The following is a 12,407-nucleotide window of genomic DNA, read 5'->3' as shown; positions in this document are numbered from 1 at the left end:
CCTCTGCCTTTGTCTCTGCCTCTCTCTCTCTCTGTCTCTCATGAATCATCAATCAATCAATCAATCTTTAAAAAAAAGATGAAGAGAATGAAGCACAGATAATTTACATTCTTCATTCAAGGTCATGAAGGTTTTAAGTGGGATTCGAATTTAATTCTATCTGCAACCACTTCACTCCATGTTCTCCTCTGCTCATTTCCTGGGAAGTCTCCATCCTAGCAACATAACCAGGAAAAGATTAAAGTGGGCAGACCAGAGATGTATCTTTTTTTGCTGGGTGGTAAATTATGACAAAAAAGAACATGAATACTTCTGCTCATGCACTGATTCCAGCTTTTACTGTAGCTGTGATACACACCTACCATTAGCAGGAGACCTAGCCTTGGCCTTATTGACAAAGAAAATTTTGCTGGTTGCTTTTCTAAGATCCCTGTGAGAGTCTGATGACTTGAGAGATAAGTGAAGACAAATCCATACCAAGAATCCCATAAAGGCAATTAATTGTCTGAAGTTGTAAACGTAATCCATGTTCAAATGTATTGTCAAAGTCATCATCTTGACTAGTTAAGTGTTTTCAGATGTCATCTTTCCCGTTGATAAGCATCACCTTTAGCACCCACAAACAGAAAAATTATAAAGGCTGGAAACAGCTCAGCAAGTCCTCTTGGTATTTATTTCTGGTGCTGTCTCTCACATGGAATATCTGTAGGCTCTGCAGACTGGGGCAGAACTCCTTTGCACACTAGCAATGAGAGTTCTTTCTTTTGTCTTTCTTCACTTCTACATTCATGCTGTCCAAGCTAAGCTACCACATGTGTGTTATGTTAATATATGTGAGAGCTTGCTGATTTCTATGAGCATACATATTAAATGCAATATATTCACTATGGCACTTATTCTATTTTTGTGCCAGGCTAATATAGGATTCTTTCTAGCATCAGCACCACTGCTGCTCATATGCCCTCCTTTCATGCTCACTGCTGGGCTCCGTGATGAGTTTAGTCATACACAATTTGATTCTTCATCCTATTCTAATGAGTTTCCTGAAGAGCCTAAAAAAGATAGCATTAACACAACACTATGGCATGCGGGTGGAGGTGATATTTGGGAAGCACCCAGTCAGCTTTTATTAAATGATAAAATAAGTCACGTCATGTCAACCTTCCTATCAGTAGGTACCCATTGCCTAGTAAAAGTCATGATCCTATAATTAGCCCATAAGCCCTATATAAATCCTAATAGCATTCTCACCTTAGACTCCTTGTCCTCTCCCTGTGTTCACTTTGTTTTCAGCCATGCTACCCTCCTTGATGCTCCTCAAGAGTCTTTTCTGCAATCTTTACGCTTGTTATTTATATCTGAACTGTTTGTCTCCTATTAATCTACAGCAGGTGATTCTTTCCCTTCCTTTATGTCTTTGCTTATATGATATTTGCACAGTGAGAAATTGCTTAATAATCCTATCTGAACAGCAACACACACATAGAGACTTCACATCCCTTTATCCTTTCATCTACTGTTTTTTAATGTGTCACTTAACTCATTCTTTTCCTCTGTCTCCTCTCTCACTCAAATCGGGTTCCTCTGGATATAGATGTAAATGGAGATGTACACATCGAAAGAGGTGTAGACATAGACACAGACATAGATATTTGCATCTATATGTATATCTCATTTCTTTGTTTGCTACTATGTTCCTTTGTTATTTACTGAGTTCCCAGGGTCTTGATCAAATACCTGGCACATGATCTCCTCAATATATAGTTATTATATAAATAAACATGTTTAGGCCGTTCTCTAAGTCAACTCAACCCAGTCATTTTTCTTTGTCAGGAGTGAGGAACAAGATGAAGAAGAGGAGTTTCCAACAATCTGGATTAGGAAGCAATTTTTGGGGTAAGGTTTAAGTGACTCTCACATAATAGAAATAGATTCTGTTAATTGAGAAAGTGCATAGTAACAACAAAGCTATTTTTAATTTAGCAATTTAAATCAATCTTCACTTTATTTCTTTTTAAAAGACTTTATTTATGAGAGAAAACACAGAGTGAGAGAGAGAGCATGAGAGAGGGGAGGGGCAGAGGTAGAAGCAGACTCCCTACTAAGCGGGGAGGCTGATGCAGGGCTCCATCCTAGGACCTGAGCCGAAGGCAGACGCTTAACCGACTGAGCCACCCAGGTGCCCCCCTTTCTACTTTATTAATCACAAAAACAGGACATATAATATATTCTATTTGGTTGTACAAAAGATCTTTCAGAACCTTTCTGACTCAGAGGTACAACTGTGAGGCCAACAGTTCTCAACGTCTTGAAAACAGTTGGTTTCTTGGGCAAGCATGCCTGAATTTTGGTTCTAACACCGTCACCTCTCCAAGCCTATCCATGTGAAACTAATAATTCTCATCTCTTAGGGATTTTGAAAGGATTAAACATGATGGCATTTTAAATGATGGTATTCAATAGTGGCCTGTCAGGACCTGCACCTCATAAATTGGAATTCTGTCAAGAAATAATGGCAGGAGTGAAGATCAAAAGAATAGTGAGAAAGAGTGGCTTCTCCTTGAACATAGATGTTGGTTGAGCTGCTGCAAAGCAAGAGAGATGCACCAGCATTCCCAAATTGTACTTGATACTATACATTTAAGGCCAGTCTTCATTTAAAGGTGTTAGAAAAATAAAACAGTCATTTTTTAATCCTGTGTGTTTCCACACAGAAATAACTACTGAATTAAATATTGTTTTCCCATGAAGTGTTCTGCTCAATGTTTTATCTCTGAGACAATGAACAAGTATTATACTTGTTACTTATTATGTGCCTAGCATTGTTCTAGGCAGTGACAGGAACATGGTGCAACCCCTAGGGGTCAGGCATTGGGATCATTTAGACCTGGGAGTGAGCCTGGCTTTTGGTTCCCAGCCACGCTGTCCTCCTGAGGTCACTTATGCACAACTCAGTTTTCTCATTTTGGGTATAAGCATAATTCTTCATAGGTTATTTATGAGGGTCAAAAATTGGTATAAAGCAAATTGTGAAAAAATGTAATGAAATAATTAATATATTACATGAAAAGCAGCTAGCAGTGGAGCTCATTAAAATCCAAAGTAGTTGTATAATTAATTGTAGAAAGATTACAAAAACTTTCTAAGCCAGAATGGTAAAAGGTACTACACGTAACCTTAACCAATTAAGGAAAATATCTTCAATAGTATGTTTTAATTTTGTCTGAGACCACAGGGAAAGTCTAAAAAGCAAGAATGTTATTATATATGTCATGCAACTTGTTTTTCCCACAAAATATAATTTTCAATTTCTAAAAATAATTTTTAAGTGCTACATGACCTTCATTTTAACTAAAGATTATGTCTTTAATCTTTAAAGATTAAATTGGTCATAATAAACCCAGTTTCTATTATTAAATTCCTAGGCTGCTTTCAAATAGTTTTCATTGTTATAAGCTAACACTTGATAAACAATTTTGTGTCTGTATGTGTCTTAAGATATATAAATTATTTTGCTAGAAAAAATTTTAAGAGTAAAATATATGAATTAAATGATATTAAAAGTTTTATGGATTTTAAAATATATTCCCAAATTTCCCTTCAGAAAAAAGTAGATATAATTTCACCAAATGATGTGGAAAATTCATGTTCATAACTTACTGATATTTGTAATTCTTTTTTTTTTTTAAGATTTTATTTATTCATGAGAGACACAGAGCGAGGCAAAAACATAGGCAGAGGGAAGAGAAGCAGGCTCCATGCAGGGAGCCCGATGCGGGACTCGATTCCAGGACTAGATCCCGGGACTCCAGGATCACGTCGCAAGCTGAAGGCAGACGCTCAACCACTGAGCCACCCGGCTGCTCCTAATATTTGTAATTCTTTCCCAACTTGATAGATAAAAAATATTTTATTGTGTAGTCTTGTAAAATTAAACACTAAGCATGCACAAAAAATTAATGTATGTATATAAGTCACCCTTTATTCTCCAATGATCATTATCAATTAGATATATTTTTTTAAGATCTTATTTATGTATTTGACAGAGAGAGAGAGAGAAAGCACAAGCAGGAAGAGCAGCAGAGGGAGAGGGAGAAGCAGGCTTTCTGCTGAGCAGGGAGCCTGATGTAAGGCTTGATCCCAGGACCCTTAAATCATGACTTGGACAGAAGGCAGCCGCTTAACTGATTGAGCCACCCAGGTGCCCTAGGTAATTATTTTCTATGGAACTTGATTACTTTGTTGTACATATGTGTGCATGCGTGTGTGTGTGCGTTGATACACACATGAAGATAATTTGATATAAATTTTAACTTAACAAAATGTTTTAGAAATTGGTGTGTGATTCTGTGGTGTGTGTGTGTGTACATTTAGAGTAAATGGTCACATTGTTTTCCATACTAGACTTGGAGCGTATTTATTTCTTCTCTAATAATATATTTTAAAGTCGATTACAATGGTCTATTATTAAAACTAATGTAGTATTTATATATATATACATATATATGTGCAAACATAATACTATTATTAGTTCTGATGTCAACCTACTCTCCAATAAAACATTATGATATTAAACTTCAAAATTAGTATATAAAATTATCAATTTTTTCACATCTTCACAATAATTAGTTCAGTTTTATTTTGCATTTTTCTTATATCAGCTGAGGATGACATCTTTTCATTCATATATTTAGGGAACTGTACATATAATGATTTTAACTTGGTACCTTTTCTGCAAGGAATTTTTAATGTTTACATAAGTTGAATGTACTGTTTTTTCCTTACAGCTTCAATATTTTTAATAATATCTTCCCTATATACCTCCTAATATATAGTTTTATCTCATTAATCTACCATTTATATTTGTTAACTTTTTTGTTATAAAGTTATAGGTTTTCCAAGAACATAGTCATATGTTGATAAGCCATTATGTGTTGAACTTAAATTCCATTGTTATCAAGTACTAAAATGCAATATGTATTATATATGTCTTATTGAAATACTAAAATATTCACCAACATCATATGTTTTAATTATTATAATAGAGTTTAATATCTAATACTAAAGTTAAGCTTTCATTTTTCACCTTCTTCAAATATTTTCTTTCACAATTCTTAATAAACTAGTGGCTTGATGGTTATTCTTTCACTTACTAATTTCACATTGATATTCATAGATACATTTTATCTCCTGTACTTGACTAGTGTTGATCTCGTAATTGTTCTAGGCTTACAGAATTGGTTGTGATTTGGTTCATGCTTTTGTGCTGTAAAAGCATTCGTTTATGAGAATAATAAACTCTTTATTGAAGATATAGTAGACATTTTTCCATTATTTATTGTCAATGCTGTAAATCTTTGACTGCCCTTCTAGTTGCTTCAGTGACTTTTAGATTTGGTTTCCATTTTTCCTGTCATTTAAGTTCTATTTTCTTAGAAATATATCCTTTTGTCAATTTAAAAACATTTGTTACCAAAGAGTTCTACAGGTTACTAAATATTTTTAAAAACATTCTCTATCTTTAAGAATGTGCTCTTTTTGTGGGGTGCCTGCCTGGCTCATTTGGGAAAGCGTGTGACTTTTGATCTCAAGATAGTGAGTTCAAGCCATATGTTGGGTGTGAAGCCTACTTAAAAAAAAGAAAAAAGGAATGTACTCTTTTTCAAATTATGCTCATTTGTGCCATATTTTTCATTTTTTGGGTGGGATACACATTATATTGACTTCTACAAATTTATCTTTTATTAAAGATGTATTTTGAAGTACACTCACTATCATAATCCTGACATTATTTTTGTCTACTTTTCCCTTGGTAAATACTCATCTGTAGAAGCACATTCTATTACACAAGGTGAAAACAACTTCATCTTTCTCATCCCAGTTTCTTTCTTTCTCTGATGATAAGTGATGTTTAGCATTTTTTCATGGCTCCATTGGCCATCAAGATGTCTTCTATGGAAAAAAATGTTTGTTCATGTCTTCTGTCCATTTTTTGATTGGATTCCTTGGGTTTTCTTTGGTGTTGAGTTGTATAAGGTCTTTATATATTTTAGATACTAATCTTTCATTGACTATGTCATTTGAAAATATCTTCTCCAATTCAGTAGGTTGTCTTTTAGTTTTGTTGATGGTTTCCTTCACTGTGCAGGAACTTTTTTAAAAAAGATCTATTTATTCATGAGAGACACAGACTGAAAGAGAGAGGCAGAGACATAGGCAGAGGGAGAAGCACGCTTCTCACAGGGAGCCTGATGTGAGACTCCATCCCACATCCCGGGATCAGACTTGAACTGAAGACAAGCGCCCAACTGCTGAACCACCCAGGTGTCCCTGCAGAAACTTATTATTCTGAGGTAATCTCAATAGCTTATTTTTACTTAAGTTGCCCTCATCTCAGGAGATATATCAAAAAATAAGTTTCTATGGCAATGTCAGAGAAGTTATTGCCTGTGCTCTCTTCTAGCATTTCTATGGTTTCAGGTCTTACATTTAGGTCTTTAATCCATTTTGATTTTATTTTTGTGTATGGTGTAAGAGCATGGTCCAGTTTCATTCTTTTGCTTGTAGCTATCTGGTGTTCCCAACATTTGTTGAAGAGACAGTCATTTCTCCATTTCATATTCTTGCTTCCTTTGTCAAAGATTAATTGACTATATATTCATGGATTTCTGACCTCCTTATTCTGTTCCATTGACCTATGTGTCTGTTTTTGTACTAGTATCATACTGTTTTGATTACCACAACTTTGTATTTTGTCTTGAAATCTGGGATTATGATACCCCTAGTTTAATTCCTTTTTTTAAAGATTGTTTTGTCTATTCAGGGTCTTCTATGGCTTCATGAAAATTTTAGATTTGTTTTAGTTCCATGAAAAAATGCCATTAGTATTTTGATGGGAATTGCATTAAATCTGTAGATTACTTTGTGTGGTATGGATATTTTAACAATATTTGGTCTCCCAATCCACAAGCATGGAATACCTTTCCATTTGTTTCTGTCATCTCTGATTTCTTTCATCAGTGTTTTATAGTTTTCAGAGTACATGTCTTTCACCTCCTTGGTTAAGTTTACCCCTAGGTATTTTACCTTTTTTGATACAATTGTAAATGAGATTGTTTTCTTAATTTTTCTTTCTGCTTCATTGTTAGTGCATAGAAGTGCAATAGATTTATCTTATTGATTCAGTATCCAGCAACATTACTAGATTCATTATCAGTTATTCATTTATCATTTATCAGTTCTAGCAATTTTTTGATGTATTACTTAGGGGTTTCTATATATAGTATCATGTCATCTTCAAATAGCAAAAATTTTACTTCTTCACTTAACTGGATTATTTTTATTAGTTTTCCTTGTCTGATTGCTGAAGCTAGGACTTCAGTACTATGTTGAATAGAAGTAGTGAGAATGGACATCTTTGTCTTGTCCTGATCTTAGAGGAAAAGCTCTCAGTTTTTCCCCATTGAATATGTGAACATAAGTTTTTCATATAGGCCTTTATTATGTTGTATGTTTTCTCTGAATGTATTTTGTTGAGGGTTTTTATTTTGAATGGGTGTTATATTTTGTCAAATGCTTTTTCTGCATCTATTGAAAGGATCATATGGGTTTTATCCTTCCTCATGTTGATGTGATGTGTGATGTTTGTTGATTTGCAAACATTGAATCCCTCTTGTATCCCAGGATTAAATCCCACTTGATCGTGATGAATAATTTTCTTAGTGTATTGTTGAACTCAATTTTTTATTATTTTCTTGATGATTTTTGCATCTATATTCATCAGAGATATTTGTCTGTAGTTTTTTTTTGTTTCTTTGTTTAGTGTCTTTATCTGTGTTTAGTATCAGGGTAATGGTGGCCTGATAGAATGATTTTGAAGCTGTCCTTTCTCTTCTATTCTTTTGGAATAGTTTGAGAATTTTAAGTATTAGCTCTTCTTTAAATGTTTGATAGAATTCACCTGTGAGTTTGTTTGGTCCTGGACTTTTATCTGCTGAGAGTTTTTTGATTACTGATTCAGTTCCATTGCTGATTAATTTGTTGAGACTTGTTTTGTGGCCTAACATGTGATCTATCCTGTGTAATGTTCCATGTGCAGAATGTGTATTCTGCTGATTTAAGATGGAATGTTTTGAATAGATCTTTCAGGTCTATCTGGTCCAATGTGTCATCCAAAGCTACACTTTCCTTTTGGGTCTTCAGACTGGATGACTCATCTGTTTATGTAAGCGGGTGTTAAAGTTTCCCACTATTATTGTATTAATGTAATTTTTTTTCTTTATGTCTATTAATGGTTGCCTTATGGATTCAGGTGCTCCTGTATTTGTTGCATAAATATTTATAATTGTTTTATCTTCTTGTTGGATTGTTCCCTTTATCATTTTTTAGTGTCCTTCTTTTTCTCTTGTTATAGTCTTTGTTTTAAAGTTTATTTTGTCCAGTATAACTACTGCTAACCCAGTTTTCTTTTCACTTCCGTTTGTGTGACAAATGCTTTTCCTTCCCTTCACTTTTAATCTACATGTGTCTTTACGTCTGAAATGAGTCTCACGTAGGCAGCATACAGATTTCCTTCCCCAGATTAGGGAAGTTTATAGCTATTTATTTCTTCAAGTACATTCTCTGCCCCTTTTCTGTCTTCTCCAGAGATCCCCATAATGTCAATATTATTATGCTTGATGATGTTGTTATGTTTCCTTAATTTATTTTCATTTTTTTATTATTATCTTTGTCTTTTCTGTTGTTTTGTTTAATTGCTGTCCATTACTTTGTCTTCCAGGTCACTGATCCATTCCTATGCTTCCTGTAGTCTGCTACCCATTACATCTAGTGTATTTTTAATTTTTTATTGCTGAGTTCTTCAACTTTGGGCCATTCTTTTTGGGTTTTATCTCTTTATTGAGGATTTTACCAAGGTTCCATACTCTTTTCTCCAGTGCAGTGAGTGTCTTTATGACCATTACTTCAAATTCTCTATTAAACATATTACTTACCTCATTTTGTTTAGTTCTATTACTTTGATTTCCTCCTATTTTTTTCCTTTAGGGAGATAGTCCTCTGTCTCCTCATTTGTCTAACTTTCAGTGTCTGTTTCTGTCTTTTAGGAAAATCAACTACATCTTCTATGCTTGAAAGTAGTGGCCTTATGGAGAATACGTCCTGTAGTACCTTGCAGTGCAGTGTCCCCTGTTCACTGTAATTCAGCAGTTCAGAAGTGCCTCCTTTGTAAGTTGTGTGCACCCTGATCTTGTGGCTGAGTCACTTCTCCCTTCAGACTGGTGGTTTGCAATGACTCTCTTTGCCTGTTGTGGGCAGGGCTTGGTCCCTGTGGTGTTAGTGGGCCAGTCTGGGGCCATCTTGGGCTTAACATAAGTCAGATTAGGTGATTGTCAGAGATGCAGTAGCACTGAGCTACAGAGTGATTTCCCTGTGTTGTCTTTCCTTGAGTAACTATCATCAGTGTACAGAGACTATAATCAGACCAGACCTTGGCAGGTCCCAAGGTCTGCCTTGGCTGGTGGGAGGAGCTCTGCACCTGCCTGGAACTGAAGTGGGGTGGGGATAGTTGAAGGAGACTGATCTACAGAAGAGAATGGGACAGGTGTGCAGTTAGCAAAAACATTTTTTTGGGGGGGGTCTGCCTGGGAGGACCTAGAGACAAGGCCCAGCTGTCCAGGGTTGTCCTCAGAAGAATGTGGGAGTAAGGCATGCTATTAGTAAGTTAGATGGAGAGTATTCTCCATGTGCTGGTTCCTACAGGTGTCTGTGTATTTGGATGCTGGTTGTGGCAGGAGGGAAATGGCACTCACCAGGTCCTTTGTTCCTAGAGATGTCTCCTGAGAGATGCCTGCTCCTCCAGCACATGCTCTAAGATTAATCAACAAATTCTCATCCTATTTACCCCAGGTATTTTTCAAACTGCTGCTTCTATGCTGCATCATAGTGGGGTGTTTATTTTGCCATCTCTTTAAGGGCAAGGACTCAGTTTCTTCTCACTCTCTTGGTTCTTCCAGAGCTAGGCCCATTGAGTTTCAAAGTTCCAGGTGTTAAGTCCTGCTGATTGTAAGAACTTAATAAATTCAGCCCCTCTAGTTTTATTATTTTTTAAAGGTTTTATTTATTCATGAGAGAGAGAGAGAGAGAGAGGCAGAGACATAGGCAGAGGGAGAAGCAGGCTCCGGGCAGGAAGCCTGATGTGGAACTCTATCCTGGGACTCCAGGATAATGCCCTAAGCCAAAGGTAGATGCTCAACTGCTGAGCCACCCAGGCATCCCAGGCTCCTCTAGTTTTCAAAGCCAGATGTTATAGGGATACATCTTCTTCATGTAGCCTCCCTGGTGTGAGAGTTTGCTCGCTCTCTTCTCTTTGAGCCTAGGTCATCCTTCCCTCCTGGGGACTGCCCCGAGGTTTGTAAAGCTGCCAACTACATCTATGTCCTTCCTGCTTTCTTTCATGTGTCCTCTTTCCTACATTTAGCTGTGAAGAGTCTGGTTTGCAGTCTTCAGTGGTTTTCTGGGTTATTTACACTGATGTGGGTGTAACTGTGTGATGAGGTGAGCTTAGGATCTTCCTACTCCACCATCTTCCCTGGAAGTCTTATCTCCCTTTTTTAATTATTTTTTATTTATTTTTATTTTTATTTTTTAAAAAGATTTATTTACTTATTCATTCAGAGAGAGCAAAGAGAGAGGCAGAGACACAGACAGAGGGAGAAGCAGGGTCCATGCAGGGAGCCTGATGCGGAACTCCGTCCTGGGTCTCCAGGATCACTCCCCGGGCTGCAGGTGGCGCTAAACCGCTGCGCCACCAGGGCTGCCCCCTTTTTTAATTAATAATACTCTACAAACATTTTTCTTCTCAAAAAGAAAAAAAAAACAATTTTAATTGTATTGATCAAATCTTCTCTGTTGGGCTTTGTTAACTTTGTTCTTTATGTTAATTTTTAATTTTTAAAAGTAAATTTCACTTTTTAATTATACATGAACGAATGCTTGTTATAACAAGTGCAATAATGTACTTTAATATGTGTATTGTCAATGCTTATCATCTCCCACTCCCATGCCAGCATTCTCATTGCCGGCCCAATATGTGTTTTTTTCAAAACTCCCTTCTTATTATAAAAACTTACCTAAACATATATACACACAAAACTTCAACACTAGGCACTCTGTGTGTGTGTATAAAATGTCATCAGAATCCAATGATATGAGGTATCTACTTAGATAATATATGAATTCATTTCTTCATATGAAGATACCTTGTATTGTCAGAATAAGTCTACATTGGTTGTAGTAGGTTATAGTTGGTGGTGATGCTTTCTTGGATTGCATTTGTTAGTATTTACATATATATTTTTAAATCTGTATTTTAAGTGTTCTGAACACTTCCTATTCAACCTGTTGGTGAATAAATAATCCTCTCCCTTAAACAGTGAGATGACTTAATACACAGCACCTGATGGTATATACTCCTTGGAGGCATATAATCCTTGGAGGAAGAGGATACTATACAGCACACAGGGCTTCAAATATTTATTCCTTTTAATTTCTTTAACTTTAATATTTCTTTTTTAGTTCTTTAACTTTAATATTTCTTTTTAGTTCTAATATCCCATATCATTGTGATTATATTGTTTATTTTCTAATATCTTTTTTTTAAAGATTTTATTTATTTATTCATGAGAGACACAGAAAGAGAGGCAGAGACACAAGCAGAGGGAGAAGCAAGTTCCATGCAGGGAGCCTGACATGGGACTGGATCCTGAGCCTCCAGGACCAGGCCCTGGGCTGAAGGTGGCGCTAAACCGCTGAGCCACCTGGGCTGCCCTATTTTCTAATATCTTAAGAAAGAATCTTAATTGACTTATTTGTATCTGTGAGTTTCAATTCCCTAGATGCTGAATCCAAAATAGGAATTCTTGTGAAATGGATTTTTTGAGGGAAAAACCTCTATGGAAAAGACTTTAATATTTTACCACTAAGTATGATATTAATTTAGGATTTTGGTCTATCTCCTCCATCAGATTAAGAAAGTTTCCTTCTATTCTTTTGTATCAATTATGATCACATGTTTTATACTACATTCTGTTCAAATGGTGAATTACAATGACTGATTTTTGAATGTTGTATCAACCTTTGAATTTCTGATATAAAACCTACTTTCTCATGATATATTAATTTTTTCACATTGTGGAATTTGCATTGTGTTCTATGCTCTAACCAAAAACAGAGCCTGCTGAATACACTTTTAAGTGTCTGTAGTTTTTCTTGTTATTATGGATATCATTGCACTTACTACTTGAGGCTTTAATTACCAGATTTAAAGCTTCTTGAGGATAAAGCTTGTTTTTAGACAGAATTTTTTAAAGATTCTATTTATTTATTCATGAGAGACACAGAGAGAGGCA

At 35.6% G+C, this 12,407-nt stretch overlaps 1 long non-coding RNA gene across 1 annotated transcript in view; it reads left to right on the top strand.

Annotated features, from left to right (window-relative positions):
* The first annotated feature begins 9,099 nt into the window (after window positions 1-9,099).
* LOC140611880 (uncharacterized) overlaps window positions 9,100-12,407 on the top strand; it is a 224,129-nt gene continuing 220,821 nt past the window's right edge. Inside the window, exon 1 of the long non-coding RNA XR_012013154.1 lies at window positions 9,100-9,225. This is a non-coding gene — a long non-coding RNA (uncharacterized lncRNA). The remainder of the gene's footprint in view (window positions 9,226-12,407) is intronic.

The sequence above is a fragment of the Canis lupus genome, chromosome 20 (assembly GCF_048164855.1).
Source record: "Canis lupus baileyi chromosome 20, mCanLup2.hap1, whole genome shotgun sequence".
Lineage (NCBI taxonomy): Eukaryota > Metazoa > Chordata > Mammalia > Carnivora > Canidae > Canis > Canis lupus.
The sequence above is the reverse complement of the archived record's forward strand: the minus strand, read 5'-3'. Positions and strand labels throughout refer to the sequence as shown.